General features: G+C 38.4%; 1 long non-coding RNA gene across 2 annotated transcripts in view; it reads right to left on the bottom strand.

The window, feature by feature from the left end:
• LOC122561223 overlaps positions 1-5,911 on the bottom strand; it is a 9,825-nt gene extending 3,914 nt beyond the window's left edge. The window contains exons 1-2 of one of the 2 annotated variants that reach the window (XR_006314949.1): positions 5,457-5,911; positions 357-452 (exon numbers count right to left, since the gene is read on the bottom strand). This is a non-coding gene — a long non-coding RNA (uncharacterized LOC122561223). Of the gene's footprint in view, positions 1-356; positions 453-4,702; positions 5,254-5,456 lie in introns of those variants that run through there. The other variant, XR_006314948.1, reaches the window with a different exon arrangement.
• Positions 5,912-6,192: the final 281 nt, after the last annotated feature.

Consider the following 6,192-nt stretch of genomic DNA (forward strand, 5'->3'; position numbering starts at 1 on the left):
TATAGGACAAGTCAAACAGAGAACAGCCAGGGAATTCCTGGAGGCATGGCACTCATCCACAGATTCAACCAATAAGCACATCGACCTGAACCCAATATACTGACCACTGCAGCGGACAGCTGGAACTGACAACCGGAAGCGGCAGAGATAAACCACTATAAATGCCGGAGGAAAGATCACAGAAGCGCTTCACAGGAGGCTCCCAAGCACTGAGGATGTCACCTAGACAGGGGACGAAATGTCTGCAACACAAATTCCCAGCTCGGCGAACAGAACCTCAACAACGAGCACCCGAGCTACAAATCTTCTCACAGACTTTGATTATTTTGGAAAGGACAGGACTGGTGTGCATGTACCTTGCCTTGAAGAGAGTTCACCTTTATGGACTCCACTGCTGTGTATCTGTTACATTGCAACTATTCCCTGCCGGTGGTCTGCTGTGGGTTTGCAACCTGCACAAACAGAAATCACTTGGTTTACTATAATATCTACTTTATTACTTGCAGTTATAGAGTCATAGAGTTATACAGCACAGGAACAGACCCTTCAGTCCATGCTGACCAGGTTTCCCAAGCTAAACTAGTCCTATATGCCTACATTTAGGCTATATCCCTCTAAACCTTTCCTATTCATGTACCTGTCCAAATGCCTTTAAGGTATTGTAACTGTATCAGCATGTACCACTTCCTCTAGCAGATCATTCCACATACAAGCACCCTCTATGTGAAAAAAGTTGCCTCTTCGGTCCCTTTTAAGTCTTTCTCCTCTCACCTTAAAATTATGCCCTCTCGTTTGCAACTCCCCTACCTCAAGTTAAAGACCTTTGCTATTCAGCTTATCTATGTCCCTCATGATTTTCTACACCTCTACAAGATTACCCTCAACTTCCTATGCTCCAGTGAAAAATGTTCCAGCCTATTCAAACTCTTCTTATAACTCAAACCCTCCAGTTCCAGCAACATCCTTGTCAATCTTTTGGACACCCTTTCCAATTTAATAATATTTTTCCAATAGCAGGGTGACCACAGCTCAAATACTCCAAAAGTGGCCTCACCAACGTCCCATACACCACAACATGACATCCCAAATCATTCTTTGATAAGCAATTATTAGACCATTATCAAAATAATTAATTTAAATCGCCTACAAAAACAAAATCTGAGGCACCAAGATGCCATACTCATCAAAGTAAATTTTCAGTTCCAAATATATTGCCATCTAATAGTTAAGACTTACCAGGCCATTAAAAAGGATGCTTGTACTGTAATGGACATGGCCGAACCACTCTGGAGAATTTCAATACTATTGCTCTTTGACTTACATTTTAATAATTTTCCAAGCAAAATCTAGTCCAATGTCTCAAAGCTATACTGTTTATCTGATATAACCAACATTCTGTATAATCAGGGCATGAACCACCTATATTTGCTGAGTGACAGTTATTCTAAATCTTATTTCCAATTTTTAAAAAAGCAGTTATTTTTCAACTTTTAGGATCTGTTAGATGAATGATTTCTTGATGTAAAATATTCCCATACACTGAATAAGTAAGCTATAGATTATTAGTTACAGATTTTGGTTATGAGCTTGAATGTCACAAGTTATAATATGCACTGTTTAAGCAGCCTTCAGGTTCTTGATACAATCAAATTATGATTAATTTACAGACGCTTTCCACAAATTCAATTCAAGCTAAATAAAAATGCCAGGTAAACTGAAGTTCTGTATATAAATTTTTTATTTGAATATTCAGTTTTTGCATAATTTACTCAATTACCAACAGACCATTAATGCTTCAAGCACAATGCACATTTTGTTTTGCTTGTATTATAGTATAAATTGTGGGTAAATATGGTGCTTAGTCATCGCTAAGAGAAAATGTTACACATTTGGAGAATCAAATCCTAACTATTCTCACAGTGGGGAGCTTGCATTAGTCCATGGCAGCAATCCAGGTATTGATGAATTGCCAACACAAGCCTTAATAAATGCTTTCAGCTAGCATTTCTGATTGAAAATGATAGACCTAAACTATAATTCATCTGCAAGAAATGAAAATATAATCATCACTGCTGCCTTCAAAGACAATGCTGGGCTTGTTATGTGAAAAATTAAATGCACTCATTACAATCAATATCCATGTTACTGTATACTCTGGCAAGCGACAGGCTTTCATAATTTTTTTTGAAAATATGCAAGAATGAATGTGACTTTTTCATTATAGAAGGCATAGAATGATAACAGCTCATCTTACTGCTCTCTAATGTTGGCAATGTCTAAAGTATTCACATCAACAACAATTGCTCACAGATTTCTACCAAGGAAAAAGTCTGAGTCTGGAGATTTCTACAATTAACCTGTCCTTCTGCTGATATGAAACTGTTCTTCACAACATAAACCTGATTCTGTTCTCTGAGCATCTGTTTCTGCATAAGTCATTAAAACTCAGCATTGTAAATGTTCAACAATTAACTCCACAGGCATCTGATCAAGGCATTTAACTTAACTCATGATTTCTTGGAAATTATATCTTAAGTTTACTGTTTCAAATTGTTTTCTGAGCTTTTAAAAAAAGTAATTCACCTTCACAGAACTAAAACCAAAACCAAAACCAAAACACCTTTTACCCCTACTTTAAAATCCAAATTTCTCAATGACATTCTAAACCTTTAAAACATGAAATTTGAAGTAACAAACAAGCTGTGATCAGACATACTACAAATCGGGTAGTAAATGGCATACAAGAACAAGGCAGATTCTTTATGTTTTTTAGCAACCTACCCACATATCAGTAACATTGATATCATAACATTTTATAGAACTCTATCTTCCTCAAAAGGAATTTTAGCCCATCTCCTAAAGTTAGTCTGATCCTCATCTACAGCTCTACTCCATTCAAAATCCATGAGTATAATCTTTAAAGGCACATTCTTTCAGATCTCTCTCTCAGATCTGCTTCAGGTCAGTCTTCTTGGTCTTCTTTTCTACCTGAGCTGATCAATATCAAGATCATGTCCCATTATGTTAGCAAGGCCACATTCACTGGAGTCTAAAACATAGGCACAGTCAGCAACACTGCTGCCAACACTGTTTCTGGGCTGCTTTAAATTCCAATTTCCTGAAATTTAAATGCAGAAATGGAACTTCATGTGGTACACAATAAGACATTTTTTTTCCCAGTTAGGATATCATTCAGGATCAGCTGAAATTAATCAGAAGGGAGAAATAACAGAGACTTAGGCTCTTTGTGTTCTCATCTCTGGACCAGAGTGGCCTAGATTCAAGTCCCACCTTCTCCAGAGGTGTGTATCATCATTATTTGAACAGCTTAATTACTGTAGCTATAAATTGTCTTAAAAATTAAATTGACAATTTGCTCAACCTATTTTGCTTAATATCTACAAAAAGGTGCAAAGCTAGCTGATGAGGAATATATGAGCATCTTATAAAAGATGAATGAGGATTGTAAAATCTATAGAAATCATTGAATACGTATGGTGCTGAAGGAAGCCATACAGCCCACACTTTTGCATGTCCCATTACAAATCTTTCATTGGAAGCCATGGATCTAAAAACATGGGACAAGGACAGAAATAAATTCATCCTATGTTTTATAAGCATGGCAAATAAATTCAGTCTTTCTTCCATAATGCAAAAGGAGGAGAAAAACATTAATATAGACAATATCATGGAGAAATGGAATGGACCAGCTTAGCACACCAGCCAGGTTTCTTTTAGATTAGATTCCCTACAGCGTGGAAACAGGCCCTTCAGCCCCACAAGTCCACACGGACCCTGAGCCACCGTGCAGCCCCCATAATGAAAGGACATTTGCTAGGAGTGAGTTTAAAGGCATGCGTAAACATATAAATATCATGGTCCTGAATAACACAGCTGAATTCTTTCAATAATGGATTTTAAAGAAACCATGCAATATTTGATAAAATATTGCTTAAATTTTGTCTGTTCAACCAAACTGCAAGTTGACAACCACATTGGGATGGGTGATTTATGTAAAACGTTCGCTGCAAAGTTGCTTGTAAAATATAATTCCTATTAATTATTTCATGGGCCAAATCCCAAATTACCTTTTGGTCTGTATGATATTACTTGTGTTATAGAAGATACCACAATTAGTTCAATTTTCTGCACATTTGAATGCTTTACCTGCCGGGAGAGAAGTTTTCAGCAAGACTTCGTGCATCTTCCTAATCAGGGAAAGTCTAAGTTCATACTTCACAACAGATGTCATCTGCACAGATAAACCTCCAATGGTGGTCAGTCATTGAACAGGGTTATGACTAAGACAGATTCCTCGAGTAGAAGAAAAGTGAGGACTGCAGATGCTGGAGATCAGAGTCAAGAATGTGGTGCTGGAAAAGCACAGCTGGTCAGGCAGCATCTGAGGAGCAGAAGAATTGATATTTCGGGCAAGAGCCTTTCATCAGGAATGAATGCTTTTCCAGCACCATACTCTAGATGCCTGGAGTAGCCCATTCATGTGTTTCCTCCAAGCACTCACCTTGTCACCCATTTGCATCCTGAAGAGTCTGTCCCAGTGTAGCAGTTCAAAGGCATCAGTAACCAAACAGGGGAGAACTCTTAATATTTTAACAGAATGAGATGCAAGAGTGGAAATTTAGAATAGTGCAAGTGATGGAGAATCCAGAAGTGACTGGAGTCAAAAATAATGGTCACATACCAGACAATGAATCTTCAACAGTGCATGAGAAAAATCTTGCAATCATAGTCCTAGCAGATGTGAAAGTGAAAGTAGAGGATAGAGCATGAATAGCCTTGCTTGTTCTCCCTACAGTCTCAGTGGGACCATTAGCATTTCCTTGTTTCTTTTATGGCTTTTTTCACGTCTCTTTCAGTCCATTTCTAAATGTTATTCAGTCATCCAATATTTCCTCTTTCTAGTTTGCTTCTACCCTCAATTTCTCCTTTAACGGATGCCAGGCCAAGACAGTTGGATCTATAATGTCGATACTTGGTTAACTTTCTCATTGCAACTGTACTTAGCAACTGGTTTGATTTCTGAATATTTACTCCTTATCTGATCTACTATTTGTCCTTCTGTCCATCTAGCTGATTCTGCGCATCCTCTGACATGCCCACATTTCAACTTCTTCTGTTCTCATATCCATAGAGTACAACTGTTCATACAGCAATTTCATGCTGTGCCTTTGGACTTCCAGCTGCTACTTCATTCATTGGTTATGCTTTTTGCTGAAGCGAATTTAACCTGGATTTCATTCTTTAGTGTTTATCTTTGAGTCAAAATGCTTGGAATTGTCCACTGCCCAATCTCAGTGTTCTGATTTTTTTCACTGTCATTCAGAGCTAAAATATTGACCTTTGCTTCATTTTTGTTTAGATGAAAAGACACTTTGAGCAAAACCTGGTAGGAGCCTGAACAACATGAGCTATCTCAAGAAATGTGGCAGAATTACATGAGACGTCTGTGGAGACCCATCTCGACATCACGAATAACTCTCTGCATCTTTGAATTGAGTTCTGGCCATCAAGGTGAAATTTTCACTAGGCAGTGGCAAGTTGCCTATTCAGGCATATTATTGCTTCTTAATAACTCTATTAACTGTCGATTTCATCTCATTGATGTACAGCAATTGTAATTGTAATGCCACTGCAAACAAACTGGAATTCTTGACATAGAAGTGTACTGGCAGAGTGGGTGCCTGGCAACATTAGCTTGCCATTGGCTATGAAGAACCTCCGTGTCGGTCAACACACAACAACAGCTCAGGGCATGTTCCAAGAGTAACAACTGCATGTTAATCTCTTCCACAATGTCTGTCAATGTCCACATGCACGAACAGAGAATTACATTTCAGGATACACTGACAACTAGCATTGAAAAGCTATTGTAAGGATACATTGTGTTGAGGCATCCAGTTCACAGATTGGACAAAAGTGCATCCCAGGGTTGCTCACTTGCTCTATGAGCCTTCACTCACTTAGTGTCTACCTGCAAGCTTGCAGCTTCCCAGCCTTGCCTTACCATCACACAACCAGGCACCTTGCCTTGCTGGTCAGCAATCCTTAATCAAGGAGGAGGACATCTTGCTGCATGGTAGCATTCTACATCAATCTCATATCTACACTAAGTATCAGCAGTTTACATAGCAAATAAACTGTATGTGCAACAAGCAGCTGTGTCTCAAAGTC

The sequence above is a fragment of the Chiloscyllium plagiosum genome, chromosome 22, assembly GCF_004010195.1.
Source record: "Chiloscyllium plagiosum isolate BGI_BamShark_2017 chromosome 22, ASM401019v2, whole genome shotgun sequence".
NCBI classification, from domain to species: Eukaryota; Metazoa; Chordata; class Chondrichthyes; order Orectolobiformes; family Hemiscylliidae; genus Chiloscyllium; species Chiloscyllium plagiosum.